This window comes from Oryza brachyantha, chromosome 8, assembly GCF_000231095.2.
Source record: "Oryza brachyantha chromosome 8, ObraRS2, whole genome shotgun sequence".
In the NCBI taxonomy this organism is placed as follows: domain Eukaryota; kingdom Viridiplantae; phylum Streptophyta; class Magnoliopsida; order Poales; family Poaceae; genus Oryza; species Oryza brachyantha.
In genome coordinates this window covers 7,129,076-7,147,168 of record NC_023170.2, presented here as the reverse complement: position 1 = coordinate 7,147,168, position 18,093 = coordinate 7,129,076, and the positions used below count along the sequence as shown (strand labels likewise).

General features: G+C 46.5%; 1 pseudogene; it reads left to right on the top strand.

Annotated features, from left to right (window-relative positions):
- The first annotated feature begins 8,908 nt into the window (after positions 1-8,908).
- On the top strand, positions 8,909-10,131 carry LOC121055150 (annotated as a pseudogene).
- Positions 10,132-18,093: the final 7,962 nt, after the last annotated feature.

Genomic DNA, 18,093 nt, shown 5'->3' with positions numbered 1-18,093 from the left:
ATATAGTGGTTGTTTGGCCGATTGGAAGGAAATCAATCGAGACAATTCAATTTACTTGTTTGTTTTTCATCTTTACTGCTCTTGCTCCTCGTTCATCACCGCCGAATCCTTGTTACCCTAGGGTTTGGTGATCTTTGCCGTTTTGCGTTGAAAAACGGTCGGTTCTCCTCCACGTAAGTGAGGTCTCTTTGTTGCTTTGCTTGAAAAGCATCCACTGTTTGTCACGTAAGAACGATCGATATTGTGTTGTCGTACGAATCAAATTTGTGCGCCAACACAAATTGGTGACTCCGCTGGGGATGAAGAAGAAGCACACGATGAGCGGGACTCCCAAAGATGGGAGTGTCGTTGATGCTGAAAACATCATCGTCGGCTGGTATTTTGCCAACTCCCACCATCCCAACTAATGATCATGGAGGCCAGAAATTTAATGGTGTTCAGGCTAGGCGTCCTATGCTTAATCTAGCACACAATGTGACTAATGCAATTGTTCCTATGTTGGATTTGATTCTAATTTGCCCAGCCATATTATCAGACGGTGAGTTATAGTGCCCCACCGTTACTAACTTCAAGTACCGGAATGCCACAAGGGCCGGTATCTGATGCGTATTTTAGTACAGCACATCCCGTTGGTTCCATGTAACCTGCACCTCCCGTTGGTTCCATGCAACCGTCTACAAATTTTAAAGAACATTTGGCGAGTGTGCTTAGGGAGTTTGGTTTAGAGCCTAAAGGTAGGGCACGAGCATATAAGAAACCATACCCTGATTATTTTGATTCAACTCTATACCCTCGGGGTTTTAGAATTCTAGATTTTATTAAATTTACAGGGGAGGATGGTAGAAGTACTTTTGAGCATATAGGACAATTTTTAGCACAATGCAGTGAGGTTCAGTCAGATATTTTCAGAGTCAAATTGTTTCCTTTATCCTTGTCTGGCACTGCATTCACTTGGTTCACATCCCTGGCTCCCAATTCCATCACAACATGGGTTCAGTTAGAACAAAAATTTCATGAATATTTTTATAGTGGTGAAACTGAACTGAGACTTTCAGATTTGACGATGGTTAAACAAAAATATAATGAGTCTGTTTCTGACTATATTAGGAGGTTTAGGGATGTCAAAAACCGGTGCTTTAGTTTAACCATCGCCGAAAAAGACTTAGCAGATCTTGCTTTTTCAGGATTACTTGCTCAAATTAAAGACAGACTAGAAGGACAAGAATTTTCAAATATTAACCAAGTATTGCAAAAGGCTTTGGTGCAGGAAAACCGAGCTCGAGAGGGTAAACAGTACAGCCGGTTTAGGGATGGTAAAGATAGAAACACTGAAAAGCATGCAGTTAATACTCTAGATTATAGTGACGATGATTCGGCTAGCGAAGAAGATGTTCATATATGTGTAGCCGAAAGGGTGCAGACGCCTAATCCCAAACCTTTTGTGTGTACTACCTTGAAACCTGCACCTGCTAAAAGAGGGGAGATGAAATATACCTTTGATGTTAGTAGATGTGATAAGATTTTTGATATATTGTTGGAAGGCAAGCAAATTAGATTGACAAAAGGACATGTTATTCCGCCATCTGAAGAATTGAATAGAAAAACTTACAGTAAATGGCACAACTCTTTTTCCCATGCTACTAACGATTGCAATGTTTTTCGTCGGCAGGTGCAATCGGCGATTAATGACGGACGGTTAGCAATCAAGGAAGGTGGCAAGATGAAGCTTGATAGCGACCCTTTTCCTATCAACGTGATCGATTTTGAGAACAAGAAAGTGCTCATTCGGTCACATCAGACCAAATTGGCTAGAGGAAAAAATGTTATCGCCAATGATGATTTGGTTCCAAAGATGTTAAATCTAAAAAATCCTGAGGTTGGTGTCTGGAAAGTTAATGAGAGGAAGAGGTCAGTCCAAAGACCAAGGCCGACAGTCAAACAATTGTTGGAAAAATATACTTCCCAAAAGGCCAACAGTGTGTTTCATCGGCTTGGAGGTGTCAAACGTCCTAGATCCCCTAGTAGACAAGATTGGTATCCTGGAGCTCCTTATGGTTATGATTATGGTGACTGAAGATTTCAGCAAGGGGAGTCATACATTCAGCCACCATGTTTTGCAATGGGTCCAACGCATTGGGGTTACCCACCATTTATACACCCACAGTTCTCTCCATGGGGCTTTAATTCTTGGTTTCCATATCCAGCAGGGCCAATGGATCCTTATCAATCACAATGGCAACCATTAGGACCGGTGTTCGGAGAATGTTCGTATAACCAGGGAGCTCCGTTTAATCTAGAGGCTGGGTCAAGTGATGCTATTGTGATACATGATGGTAGTGGTATTTTGGCAAATAGAGGTGTCAATTTGCACAAGGAAGATTATGTTGGTTCTTGTAAAAAGAAGAAAGTTCTCTCATCGGCAAGAAATAGTTCACCGAGGGATGGAGGTCAAACCAGTCCAAAGAAGGTTTGGGTACCAAAAAATTCTGTGGAGGAAGGGACCACAGCTCAAGCTAATGGACAGGTCGAATCTAGCAATAAAACTATAATTAAGCTTATTAAGAAGAAGATAGAAGAGTATCCGAGAAGGTGGCATGAGGTTCTTTTGGAAGCTTTATGGGTCCAGCGAATATCTAAACATGGTGCAACTAAGGTGACACCATATGAGTTAGTATATGGACAGGAAGCAGTGCTGCCGGTGGAGATTAACTTACAAGCTCTTAGGATAGCCAGGCAAAATGATTTGCCGGCTGTAGATTATGGAGATTTAATGATGGATAGGATAGATGATGTTCCAGAAAGTCGATTAAAAGATTTGAGAGAAATTGAAAAGGAGAAATTAAGAGTTGCTAAGGTTTATAATAAGAAGGTGGGAGAAAAATCGTTTCAAATAGGTGATCTGGTGTGGAAAACGATTTTGCCTGTTGGAGCTAGAAATAATAAATTTGGCAAATGGTTGCCGAGTTGGGAGGGTCCATATAGAGTTATAGAGATTGTTCCTGGAAACTCATATTTCGTGGAGTCTTTGCAAGGAGAGAAATTATTTAAAGCTCTAAATGGAAGGTATTTGAAAAAATATTATCCTAGTGTATGGCAAGAAGCTTGATTATCTTATGGCCGATATGTTATTGAATATCGCCCTGAAAATTTTAGTTGTTAGTGTTTTTGGTAAAAAAGAAAAAAGGTTAGCTATGAAATTTGGCCATATAGTTTGTTTAATTGGCTAAATTATTTCTTGATTGAAACTTGATTATCTTATGGCCGATATGTTATTGAATATCGCCCTGAGAAATTTTACTTGTTAGTGTTTTCGGTAAAAACAGTTTTGCTGTATACCAAAACAGGGGGGCATGTGTTAGCTCTGTAATTTGGCCATATAGTTTGTTAACTGGCTAAATTATTTCTTGATTAGTTAGATGATTTATTCCTTTAGTTTGTTAGTTCGGCTTTTTAATTGGCTAGGCTATTTTAATATTTTGATTAACTAATGTGTGGAGTTTAATTGGTGTTTAGACTAACAGAAAAACTGTACAACGGCGTTCCGTCCATGGTACGGGACAGTTAATGACGTCTTTAATTTAACATAAACTGGTATCTTTGTATAGCCTTCCTCTCCTGACACACTCGTGCACACAGCCTCACACAACAGTTCTCTTCATAGATTGAACAAAAACCAACATTGGCAATGCTTCAGCGGTGGACAAATCCCCCACACCAGCGATGCGGCCGCAGCCTCCGGTGACATCCTCGCCACACCGACGCTGCTCCTTAGTTATCAAAACCTAACACCTTAGGTATCAAGTGATACATGTTGATACTTTCTGATATTATTTGATACCACTTAGAAACTAATAAATTGATACATGTTGATACCTTCCGGTATCTTTTGGTATCATCTGATACCTGTTGATACTAATCGGTATCATCCATGTTTCCATATGAAATCAAGTGATACCTAATGATACCTGCTGATATCATATGGTACCACTTTAGAACCATATGGTACCACCTGGTACCATGTGATACCTGTATGTTTTTGAGCTTCCCTTGTCGCGCAGCACTATGATACTAGATGATACCAACTGGTATCATACCAGTGGTCCTTTTGGTATCATCTAATACCTGTTGATACTAATCGGTATCATTCATGTTTTTATATGAAATCAAGTAATACCTAATGATACCTGCTGATACATATTAACATCATATAGTACCACTTAGAACCATATGGTACCGCTTGATACCACCTGGTACCATATGATACCTGTATGTTTTTGAGCTTTCCTTGTCGCGCAGCGCTATGATACCAGATGATACTAACTGGTATCATACTAGTGGTATCATCTATACCAGCTACATGTTAGTACATGAGGTGCATTTGAGCACAAAGGCGGTGGAGGTGTGGGACACGCGGCGGCGAGAGCACGGCGTGGTGGCGCATAGCGCGACGTCGGTGGAGGCGAGCAGACGATGGCGTACACGGGCACCGGATTTTCTCTTCGCAAAGATGCACATATAGCCACATTGTTCTACGCCGTTCTGACTATGTTTTGATTGGTGCAGTCTACAAAAACTTTAGGGTCTTGTGATGTAACGTACAGTACGTACCAACAAGTCAAAGCAACGCGACCTGGAGCATCGGGTCGGCGACGAGCGTGCGGCTACCCAAACGCGACACGGCGCCGAACTATGCGGCGGGCTCCCGGCCGACGCTGCACTCGGACATCTTCTGCCCAAGCCTAAGCAGCTCGGCAGCCAGCTTCTCCATGTGGGGCCTGCCGAACAGGGCCACCCGCGGTGCGCGGACTCCACATGGTTTCACACATAATCTTTCCCGTGCATAGACGGGATCCTGTCCCGTAGCGTTCCTCTTAGATTAAATACAGGTTTTGATTGGTTGGTGCAGCAGCTGATTTACAAAGCTTTGTATCCATGTACGTGAAGATGTATGCATGGAGGATTGCTGGATTGTTGGGCGTACTTTACATGCATGTACGTGACGCTACCAGATTGCAAGATGTGATTTCCATTTGATGATGTATACGCCTGTGACCAAATCTGAGGCAACATGGGATGTGGCAAGGTAACGATTGATTGTATGCAGCCGGTGTACTACTCATGTTACTTCCTTATTCAAATAGAAATATTACCATGTATTATGTGGCTGAGTACGTATGCCAAAGACCAAGGCACATCTACGTATATATAGTGGATGTTTGGCTGATTGGAAGGAAATCAATCGAGAAAATTCAATTTACTTGTTTGTTTTTTCATCTTTACTGCTCTTGCTCCTCGTTCATCGCCACCGAATCCTAGTTACCCTAGGGCTTGGTGATCTTTGCCGTTTTGCGCTGAAAAACGGTCGGTTCTCCTCCACGTAAGTGAGGTCTCTTTGTTGCTTTGCTTGAAAAGCATCCGCTGATCGTCACGTAAGAACGATCGATATTGTGTTGTCGTGCGAATCAAATTTGTGCGCCAACACCTTCCTTGATCATTCCTTCAAACCTAAGAATACATGATTCTTAGAAGATGCATGATTATAATATTTAAGGACTAGATTTATCATGTTATAACTGTTTAACTCTAACCTAAGTCAAAGGGCTTTTGTAGAGAGCTACATCTTCTTCGGCATTGATCGGTGACGTACCATTCTCATTGGTGATCAATGACTTCATGCATGTAGTCCTAACAGTAACAGTAGTTTTTGAACAGCGATATTGCCTACCCGATTGTTCTACGCATAGTTGTCAGAAAGCACTAATGGAAAGCCGATGTCACAGGATGAGTTAAACTCTTTCGTAGCGCCAGCTATCGGTGTTTACTGTCTAGAGACCCGGCCAGGGAAACCTGGTAACAGTGAAATCTGAAGTTGAGACTGAATATGTAGGTGCAGTATTTTTAGAAATATATGTATGAATGCTTTTATAATTTTTGGGGCTTATTGTTAGTTGGTGTGCAGGATGAATACAGCAAAAGTTCGTGTAGTACAGTATAAAAATTGAACATTGCTGAAATCAAAATGTGCTTGCATATAATTATGGTATAATATGGCACGTTAGGAATCCCAACTGATCGCTGTAAGAGCTTGAACTCGTGAACAACAAACGCGAACACTTAGACAATCTCAGAATTCTTTTAAATTTTAAATTTTATTTAATAAATAATTTACAAAACTATATTTTTGTTTCAAACATTTACAAATCTAACCTCTCGCCACCCTCCTAGAGGGCGAAAAGATGATGTGGCAGGCATGGGAGGGAGACAGGGATGGGCGATTGGCGCAGTGGCAGTTTTGCGGTTTAGCCCTTTACCGCCCTCTGTAAGGGTGGCAAGGAGGCAAATTGAAAAATATTCACGCGCGGGGAACGCTCAGACCGTGAATCGGACGATTGAACCGTGGTTTGATACATATATGTATAACATATATAATTGTTTAATGACACGTATTACCTTGGTTAAGTGGTCACCGTTCAATTTTCCTAGATAGAAGAGGGTGACAGTGACCACTTAGCCATCTATGAACTTGTTATTACATAACTACATACATTATCCGATATGCAGTCTAACAGTTCCCGTGTGCGCATGGCTTTTTTTTTCTATTTGCCTCCTTGCCACTGCAAAGGGCTAAACCGCAAAAATGCCACCATGTCATTATCGCCCGTCCCCGGCTCCCTCTGCCGTTGTTAACACTAAAATTTAGTAAAATTTCTTATTAGATTCAAATAAGGAAAGGTGCAATCACCAATGAAAATTTTATCCGAAAGAGTTCGAATTCAATTGGGAATTATAAAGACCAAGGCATAGCGGCACAATTTATCAATTAATTAGAGTTAGTTTATAATTTTTCCTTTATCTATAAGAGAGTTAGAGTCCGATCTGACTTATTATTTCATTTTGTCTATTATAGGAAATAGGGTCATATCCAATAGGGATTAGAATTAGAGTCCAAATGGAATTTGTTATTTCCTTTTATCTATTAGGAATTGCGTGTCGTGTTCGACATGAACTACTGTCCATCGAAGGTATAAATATGTATGCCCAGTGTCATTGTAAATGATCTATTTCTACATAATATAGATCAATTACTCTTGACACATCGCCACCCTTTTCACTGAGGTTTTATCACCGGTGAAACTTGGCACCTGATGCGGGACTGCATCGTCTCAATCTCCGGCGGAGGGGTAAGTCCTACGTTCCGCTCGGTTAGATTAGAACTGTCTCGGTTCGGTCCAATCTTCTGATCTGCTTGTACGATTGCTAGTTATCGAATCAGTTTCAACTTAGGTTACTTTTGTATCTTGAGTAGTTAATCTAGTCGACCACTTTGGGTGATCTACGTTGGTTTGATATTTGCTATATATTCAATGTAATACTGTCTCGGTTATGTCCGATCTATTAGATTGCGTTTATCAAATAGTTTATATTAGATCGATATATCTTGCTCATTGTTTTATCGGAGTACCAGCTGATAAGTTATCATTCATCGGCTCATCGGCTTGATAGCGATCTAGATCTATTTAGTATCTAGTCTGTTATTACTAGGCATAGTCTTGAACTGTCTCGGTTTGGTCCAATCTTATAAGATTATTCCTAGTAAGTCGTGCCACATATTTTATAGATCTTGATTGATCGCCAATCGTTTTATAGCCGATGATCTTTGTCGATCTACATGTTTGTATTCAACAAAGTAGTCGATTCTTTTACTTTACTACTTATACACCAATCGACTTGATTTATTTAGATCGGTAATTTTTTATGTTGCATCGGCTCATGAGGATTACATGCTAATTGGTTTTAGCCGATCGTAGCAAAACATTCATTGTTTATTTAATAATTTGAGTTTATTTATATCAGATTCCCAGTCGATCCAAGCTTTCAACAGCCGATTGTTAAGCCTACCGGCTAAGTTCTACAACACCAATATCCGATCGACTGGATATTTTGTTACCTATCGGCTCGATAGCCGATCGGCTGGTTTTATTCTTCATCTTGTCAGTTGCAGGATCAAATTGACTGTCACGCCTGCGCATTCTAAGAATTTAGGTCCTACACTAGAGCTATCTAAGAAGAGACCCTCAGACCTTCGTGTGTGACACGTCAGCAGTCAATTTTTCACGTCAACATATTTTTAGCACGCCATCTTTCTGCCATCTAAAAGAGATTTGTAAATTTTGGAAATGAAAAGATAGTTTTGTAAATATTTATTAAATAAAATTAAAAAACAATAAATTCGACAATCTCACAACAAATGGAATTTGGTGGTGCGAACCAGCTAGGTGGGATGGTGATGCTACTGGTGTTCATGTCCGGGCTAGAGCATTAGGGCATTCACAATGTGTATTAAAATTGATCCTAATAGCTTTATATAGACCGTTTTACCATTATGAAAGGAGTCATTATGGAGTAAAATAGGATGAGTTACTTTTAGCTATAAGAACTACCCATATGCATTAAAATATATTATCTCTCTCCTCTCTCTTCTTTCTTGTGAGAGAGCTAGCACTATTGGATGGAATTTGTGGGTCCTACCTTGTGTCCATTGTTATCTTTATACACTGTGCAAATTAAAATAGCAAAAAACCGCGTACGTGAGTCCATCTATATGAACCAAGTACCCCATATACATTGATGATGCTCTTAGTGTGGCATTTAACTGTTTACCACTCTTATGAATGGCTTTAACTATTTGCCATTACCATGCGTGGGTCATAGACATATGGGGTAATTTCAGTGGCAAATAGTTAATTTTCCATGCTCTGAATAGGTGATGGGGCCAGCAAGCCCACCATACGGCCCATAGTTGGTCACTTTACCGAAGCCTGGCGTCTCGTGGCCAGAGATGGCAATGGGAACCCGTGACTCGAGACCCGGTGGGTATTTACTCCATTAGGGTATAGGTATGGGCTAAATGCATTACCCGTGGGTAAGTAAACGGGTAAATACCTTCATCCAACAGGTACGTGGTTATGAGAACGTTCCTATGATACCTATACCCGTTTACCCGCGGGTAATAAATACCCGGAAGCCCAAATGAACATTCTGGCCCATATATAAAATTAGCCCAATATGAAAGCCTAGATATTTAAGCCTTAACTCATATATGAAATTACGCGGATTTATATATTGTCTACTAATACGTAAGTACTACTTGATGGGATTTATGGTATTCTGTGACTGATGCAGATGCCTTGTCGTTGGCTAGTTGCTACAATTGGATCAAAATATTTTGTGTTATTTTTATTGTCATGTCAAATTTGATGGGTAAATGGGTGACCCGTAGATGAGGCTTACCCAGGCGGATATGGTGATTTTGGTGGGTCTAAATTTCAATGGTAGGTATGGGATGGGGTATCAATACCTGATGGGTATTTACCCATTGCCATCCCATACTCGTGGCTGATCTACTCCGCCGCAGTGCTGTGCACCGTGAACGGCTATGACCACCTCGACTGCCACGACGGTCCCTTCCGGGTGGTCTTTGTGGGCACCGACGATGACGACGAGCTCGTTAAGGCGTGCGTGTACTCGTCGGAGTCGGCTGCGTGGAGCCCGCCAGTAATTCTTGATTATTCATCCTCGCCACAGCATCTCTGAATTCTACCGTTTGCCGTATGTCCTGCCTAGGCGAGGCGCCCTTGTCGGAGATGTGGTCACTTCGGAAGAACAATACAATCATCGAGTACAACAGGAGCATGAACTGCATATCTACGATTGACCCACCATCACCACATTTGTACGCCATTACCCTCATGGAGATGGAGAACGGTTCTCTGGGGTTTGCCTGCATTTAGGGTTAGTTCCAGCCTTTATGTGTGGTCGAGGGAGGTGAATTCAGAAGGGGCTGCAGAATGGGTACAATGCTCGGTCATCGAGCTGGAGAAGATGGTACCTGTTGCCAATCAGAATGATAAAGCAGCTGTGGTTGGCTCTGCAGAAGGTGTGGGTGTGATCTTTGTGAGCACAGGTGTTGGCTTATTTGCGGTTGAGCTCAGGTCAAGGCGGGTGAAGAAGGTTCAGCAGCCTGGGGTCTACTTTAGTGTCTTACCCTACATGAGCTTCTACACTCCTGATATTGTACTAAACCTTACTTACCTGCTGTTGCACATTTCTGTACAGGTGCCGTATATTTAGTTAGTCGAGTAATTTAACTGCAATATTTGTTACATTGATTGAAACTGCCGTATATTTCTGTACAGGCGCGGATATCAGCGAGAAACTCGTCCCGCTCCTCCATGGTCTTCGCAACGGCAGCTACCCGCGTCTCCCCTGGTTCATATGACCAGATGGACGGTGGGTCTCGGCCATAGACGACACGGAACGGTGTGTTCCGCAGCGACGTCTGGTAGGCGGTGTTGAAGACGTACTCTGCCCACGGCAGCCACTGGAGCCATTGCCTCGGCCGATCCCCAGTGAGGCAGCGCGGGTACATGACGATGACACGATTCGCGGACTCCGACTGCCCATCGGACTAGGGGTGGAAGGCAGTGGTCATGTGTAGCTTGGTGCCCACCAGCCTCATCAGTTCACGCCAGAACTTGGAGGTGAAGACCGGATCACGGTCCGACACCATAGACTGCGGCACGCCATGAAGGCGTACGATGTCGGCAAAGAACGCCTGGGTGACGGTCTCAGCGGAGTAGGGGTGCGCCAGGGCAATGAAGTGGTTCATTGGCAGTACTTGCTGAACCTATCCACCACTGTCAAGATGACCGACTTGCCCCGAACTTTAGGAAGTGCCTCAACCAAGTCCAGTGCAACGTCCGACCCCGTGCGGTACCGGTAGTGGAAGGAGTAGACCGGCTGGTTGTAGATGCTCCAACTTGTAGCGCTGGCACATCGGGCAGTCGCGCACAAAATCCTGCCCAAGCTGTTTCATGTTAGGGAAATGGAAGTCCCACCGCACGCAGTGCAGTGTGCGTTGGATGACTTCCTGTCCGTCCTCATAGGTGGCCGCCAAGAGTTCTGGTAGGAGAGGTGACGCCGGCGAAACATACAGCCGCCCGCTGTACTGGAGCATGTCGTCGATGACCGCCCATGGGAGCCCTTTGGAGCCTGCTTGGTCTTCATCCCGGAGTGTAACCATGGCGGGGTCGACCAGCTGAGCATGGCAGAGGCACATGATGAAATCAAACCGGGGGACCGAAAGAGCCAGAATGGTCCCTTGGTGTCACGCCCCCAAGTTCCTATCCCAAGCCAAAATTCAATAAAGAAAGTTTGTTAATTAATAATTGGTATAATTAAAGCTCTGGAGAAATACCCCTCTAAAGAATTAATTTAATTTAACAAGTTAAAGTCTGCGAAATCGTTAACTCGAGGTAAAGTTGAAATTCACATTATAAAAATTGCCCCAAAAATTCAAATTAAAATTTAGCAATTGAAGCTCCCTCACTTTTTTTTTGGATTTGGGCCGCAGCCCAAATCCCTACCTCTCCTTCCTTATTCCCACCTCCTCCTTTTTCCCTCTCCCCGGGATAGCCCAGCCACCGCTCGGCCTGCTTCCCTCCTCCCACGCGCGCGCCACCCCGCTAGGCCGACGGCGTAGCCTGTTCCCGCCACGCCGCGAGGTCCGCTCCCGCTCCCCTCTCCTCTCTGCGCCCGCTAACAGGCCGGGCCCACCTGTTAGCCACCTCCCCTCCCCTTTCCCCGAGTCAGGTCCAGCGCCGCTGCCGCGTTGCCGCCGCCCGCCGCGATTGGCGCCACCGCTTTCCAAATCCGTGCCACCTTCCATCCCCACGACACCTTCCAAACTCCGACGACCTCACCCCCTATTTAAACCCCCCCTCTGCTCGCCGCCGCCGGTTTTCCCACGCCACCTGAACGATGTAGCTCGAGCCCTCCCCGTAGATATCCCTCGTCGTCGCCTGTCATCCACGCCGGACCCCGTCACCATGTGCTCTGCCGCCTCACCGACATCACCGCCGCCTCCTCGACGCCGGTGAGGGCCTCCTCCCTCCCCTCTCTTTTCCTCCCCGGCCGACCGCCGCCGAGCCGCACGCTGTCGCTGGACGTGTGTGCCGCTCGTCGTCGTCGCCGTCGTCGTCGCCTTCGCGACACTGTCGCCCACGCCCGTACGAGCCCGCGCTCGTCGCGTGCCGTTGCTGCCGCTTCACTCCGCCGCCACTGCTTCCCTCGGCCGCGCCCTCGCGCTGCCGCCGCCCGTGACGTTGTCGACGTCGCTGCCATAATCACGGCCTGCCGGACACTGTTCCGCCGTCTCCACCGCCCGTCGGCCGTGGCCGGTCGACCTCCGTGCCGCCGCCCGGTCGCTGGCCAAGTGCCGTCGCCTCCTCCCTCTCTCTCCCCTGTTTGCTCTCACTGGCCAGCGGGGACTACCCGCAAGCCAGCCTCTCCCTCTCTCCCTCTCGGCTGGGCCCATTGGTCACCCGCCCCATCACCTCCTCCCTCTCTCTCCCCTCGGGTCCCCACCCGTCAGCCTTCCTCAGCCCCTCCTCTCACCGATAGGTGAGGTCCACCTGTCGGCGCTGGCCTTCCCTCTTGCTGACGTCAGCGAGCCTTAATAATTGCGCAATAAATCAATTTAGGACTTTTTCTGTTTAGTTAAAAAAACCCAGAAAACTTCTAAAATTCATAACTAATTCACCAAGTCTCCGTTTTAGTTCATTCAAATTTCATTAAATCCAGAAAAATGCTAAGAATCTATTAAAAATAGTTTCTTTTACTGTTTCAGTAGAGTATGTTTGTTTATTTATTTTTGTGTTTTGCCGCTTAGATTCGGACCCCGCCGAAGCTCCCGTTTACTTCGAGATCGTCGCGGAAATCCCTCCTGATGCTGAGCAAGACAAGTGGCACCCCTTTTGACCATATTGATCCTATTTATTGTCAAATTCTCCCTTATTTAATTCAAACCTGCATTATTTACTTATATTATTTCCTGTACTTTACTTTATGTTATTTTTCTGGGTTCAACCTATTATATTATGCCGTTGTTTATCCTTTCATTACTATTGTTGTACCTGGGGTAACCAAAGTAGTTTTAGGTTTAGGCTATGCTTAGCCCTGCTTAGAACAAGTAGCACATGGGAACCTTTAATCATCTTTTAGACTGATTTTAGCTAATAATGATCCATTACCCGTCAGGGTTAATTCCAACTAAAATACTGTTATTGGTGGGTCGTGGGTGCATGGTTTTGAGAGTCGCACTCATGACAATTAAGGACCGGTTCACGGGAAACCCTAGAAATAATCTAGTGCTAACCACATGCCGAAATGGGTAAGATGGGATTTAAAGCATGGCTTCGAATTGTTTGACGTACCAAGGCAAGGGTGCGCGTGATTAAGTATGGATTGGAGTCGTGGTGTAACGATGGTCTATGCTGCTTCCCGATTCACCAAGGCATAAGAGGGGACTGCTCGACTTGGTGTAAAGGAGGGGGTGAAACCTGAAGTGCGGTGCGATTAAATAGGGAGGGTTATGTGACGGGTTCTATCACGGTCTCCTATCCGGTATGTCATGGTGACATGTCGGCACACGTTCAAGTGTAGTGGAGTCATGTCTCGTGGGTACAGTAGTACACCTCTGATCAGAGTATAATATATTCGAATAGTCGTGGCCACGGTTACGGGCAGACTCCCAGATTCACTATGATTAGTTGAACCGTTAATAACTTGGGTAAATTGGCTTTCACTTGGGCCTACTGCAACGTGGTGTAACGTTGAGTAGGGGTTGAACCTGTTGCAACGTGGGGTAACGTTGAACAGCGTGTTGATACTTTATTTAATTGTTTTATTTAACTATTTTATTTATTTAAATCATGTCATTTTACTTAAAGTTCTGTTTTACCTAAATTGTTGCTTTTGTGCAACTAACCTAGCCTATCCTTGTATTTACCAGCATACATTTATTACTCCCTTTTCATGTTGCTTGTTGAGTACGTGGATGTACTCAGTCTTGCGTTTTTTCCTTCAGAAGTTGAGTACGGTTTAGATGGAGGCGATTCTGAGGTTTAAGGCTTGTCCGCCGTTGAGGTGCTGCCTGTGGTTGGAGTCACACTACTTTGAAGCTAGAAGCCCTTTACTTTTTCTTTCGGCTGCATGTCGTTAGACTTTAATTAACCTTTATTGTTGTTTTTAAGAACGATTGGTGATGTAATCAATATTCTCTATTTGTATACCCGGCTGGTCCTGGACGAGGATTTTAATACACAGTAATGTTCAGAAATTCGTGTAAGAAATTTCTAGGCGTGACACTTCGTCGTGTATCCCGGCGGGACAGGGCGTCGGCCACCCCGTTCGTCGTCCCAGGCTTGTTTTCGACGGATAAGTCAAAGCCCAGAAGCTTCCCCACCCAATGGTGTTGGGGAATCGTTGCGAGACGTTGGTCCAACAGGTACTTGAGGCTGTAGTGGTTGATCTTGACGTGGAAGCGGCGACCCCAAAGGTACGGCCTCCAGTGGCGGATGGCGTGGACGAGGCCGATGAGCTCCCGCTCATAGGCTGTACTGGTCGACTGAAGTAGGCGATGGGGTGGCCCTCCTGGACCAATACCGCCCCAAAGCCATGGGACGAAGAGTCGCAGTCGACGACGAACATCTTGGCGAAGTCCAGCATGGCGAGAACTGGGGCGGCGGTGACCGCGGACTTGAGGGCCCCGAATGCCGTGGCTGCCGCATCATTCCAGGAGAAGCCATCCTTCTTGAGCAGCGCAGTGAGTGGCGCAGCGATGGTGCCGTAGTTGTGGATGAATTTCCGGTAGTACCCGGCCAAGCCGAGAAAACCCCGCACCGTCCGTGCTGAGCGTGGCACCGGCCAATCCTGGATGACCTGAACCTTGGTCAGGTCCTTTGCGACGCCCGCCTCGGAGATGACATGTCCAAGGTAGGCGACCGAGGCAGCGCCGAAGGCACACTTGGAGCGCTTGACGAAGAGCTGGTGGCGCTGAAGCTCGCTAAAGACTGCATGGATATGGCGCAGGTGATCCACCCACGTCTTACTGCAGATTAAGATGTCATCTAAAAAACAAGTACGAACCGACGGAGAAACGACCTGAGCACGTCATTCATAAGAGCTTGAAAGGTCGCTGGGGCGTTGCACAGCCCGAACTGCATGACCAAAAACTCGTACAGGCCATCATGTGTGTGGAACGCGGTCTTGTGGACATCCCTGGGCCGCATGCGCACTTGGTGGTAGCCGGAACGCAGGTCCAGCTTGGTGAAGAACCTCGCACCATGGATGGAGCTCATCAAGCAGCTCGTCGACAACGGGGATGGGGAATGCGTCCTTGACGGTGAGGGCGTTGAGGGTGTGGTAGTCGACATAGAATCTCCACGACCCCTCCGGCTTCTTGACGAGAATGACCGGTGACGAGAATGCCGATCACTGTGGCGAACGATGCCCTACTCGATCATGGCAGCACACTGCCTCTCCAGCTCGTCCTTGTGGGCCGCCGGGTACTGGTAGGGATGGACGGAGACCGGCGGCACGCCCTGCTTGAGGACGATGTTGTGGTCCTGTGCGCTCTTGGGAGGCTTTTCGGTGGGTTTGGCGAAGACGTTGAACGTGGCCAGCAACTCGTCGAGGAGGGAGTCAGTGGTGGCCATTGCAGAAAGGAGCGGCACCCTAGGTGCAGCCACGTCTGACCAGCAAACTTCCTGGCCGAGGCGGTGGAAGGACATGGTGCGCACTTGGAAATCCCACACGATTGGCCCCAGGGTGACCATCCATTGCGTTCCCAGGACCAAATCGTAGCCGGCCAGGGGCATGGCGAAGAGGTCGACGTAGAATTCATCGCCGGCGATGACGATGAGCGCCTGACAAAGCACGCTCTGGCATGTGACGCGCTCCCCGTTGGCGACGGTCGCCGTGAGACACGGCCGGGGTTGGTTCGGTAGGCCTGTGCGCCGAGCTGCTTCATTGCTGATGAAGGTCTGGGTCGACCCGGTGTCGAGGAGCGCGACCAGTGTAGTAGCGCCCAGGGAAAACACGGGGGAGTGTCGGTGATCTCGACGCCGTCGATGTAGAAGAGGCGGCGGCAGACCCGGTTGTGACCACGGGACTACTGTTCGTTGCAATTGTAGCAAAGCCCAAGGCGGCGACGTTCCGCCTGTTCCTCTTGAGAGAGGCGCTTCACCGGATTGCCATCCATCTTGATCAGCAGTGCGCCCGCTGGCGGCGCAGGGAGCGAGAGGCGGGGAACTGGGGCTGGCAGCAAACCGCGAGGTGCGGGCCGGGCGGCAACCGGGGCCGGTTTGTCGAGCTCCATCAGTTAGACCTACCGCGCCAAGCTCATGGCAGCCGCGAGCGACTGTGGGTTGTGAATGCGCACAACGTGGCTGAGCGGCGGAAGGAGACCACCCGTGAATAGCTGGATGCGCTGGAGTTCCTGCAACGGATCGGCGCGGGGCAGCATCGCCTAGAAGCGATCCTGGTACTCCTCGACGGTGCCCATGCGCCGGCAGTCCGCGAGCTCGAACAGCGGCGCTGATCGCAGGGGCAGCCCGTAGCGCAGGTGGAGGAGGTCCTTGAAGCGGCGCCATGCGGGAATGCCCTCATCCTCTTGGACTTGGATGTACCACATTTGGGCGCCCTCCTCGAGGGTGTAGGAGGCCATCCACATCTTCTCCTCTTCCATGATCCACTGTTGGTGGAAATACGACTCGCATCTGTTGATGAAGATTAGCGGGTCGGACGTACCATCATAGCGCGGGAAATCCATCTTCTGAAACTGAGGCGGCCGATCGTTGTGGTGTTAGCCGGACGACTGTTTGGTGCCCAAGGAGGATGATCGATCGACGGACAGGGTCTGGATCGCCTTGGCGTTGGCCTCGGCGGTGGCTTGGAGGGTCTGCACGGCTTTGGCGAGCGCCTCAACTGTTTTCTTGAGGTCGTCCCCCATGGCAGGCTCGGTGCAAGAAGTTGCCAAACCGGGTGAAGAAGGGGCGGCGGCCGGTGGTGGAGGTGGCGGCGAAGTGGAGCTAGTAGGCGAGGATCGTTGGGATTGTGATACCAGGTTGTCAAGGGCGTCGAGCCCTCGGGTAGCAGGACCTCGGCTACATAGTTCGTAGCCACGATCCGTCTTCTCCGGCGAGGTTTTACCCCTGTGCTGTAGGCTTAGTTGTAGAATAGAGAAGAGAATAGATGACTAATGTCTGCTTGAATTTATCCAACGTGCGGTTATAGAAATATATAGTTCAAGGTCTCAACTAATTATTTCTAAACTCAAGGAACTAAAATAGTAAAACAATCTCTCTTTCCTAATTTATCCTCAACGAATTATTTCTAAACTTAAGGAACTAAAATAGTAAACCAATCTCTCTTTCCTAATTTAGCCACTTGTGGCGGTTTCCTTCTGTGTGGCGCCGCACGTAGGCTTTTCTGCACGGCGCACGTCGCGGGCCTGTCGGCGCATGGTGTACTTGAGCCCCCACATGACGCAGGCTAAAATGGATGCTTCTAAATATTTAAAGAGCCTTGTTGTTATAGTATTTTCCTTTTGTATCTCTTAAGATTTTCTTTACAAAGTATCATGTTACTTTATGGCAGAGCTGAAGCTCACATCTCAGACCCAAACCGTAACCTTTTCAACTAAGCATATATGGTTGTCAAATTGTAAATTTTGAGGACTGATTGAGCTGTATGCTTGTGTCTTTTCAGATCGTGGAACATTGTTATCGCTAGCGAGGACTCACTGATGTTTGGTGTCAAGCTCAAGATTACTACCTCCGTTTCATATTATAAGACTTTCTAGTCTTGTCTAAATTCATCAATTGATGAATTTATATAATTTATACTGTCTAGATTCATTGGTATCTATATAAATCTAGATAAAGCTAGAAAGTCTTACATTATAAAACAGAGGGAGTAACATTTTGCAAAATGGACAAACCCATCATCTTAAATCTGCTGCCATTACTTCTTTCAGAGCAGTAACTATGAAGTCCTTTATTTTCTGTTTGGCAGTGTAAGTCTATGGACAGAGATCACTCCTTGTTTTTGCTTCTGCTTATAAGCCAAAATTTAAATTTTTAATCTTAAATTTAGAGTTGATTTTAGGGTTTTATCACCGAAGTTTATTACCTGAGCTTTTTTACCATCCTGGTAAAAGTACCTCAAGGTACCACACATTTTAGTGAGTAT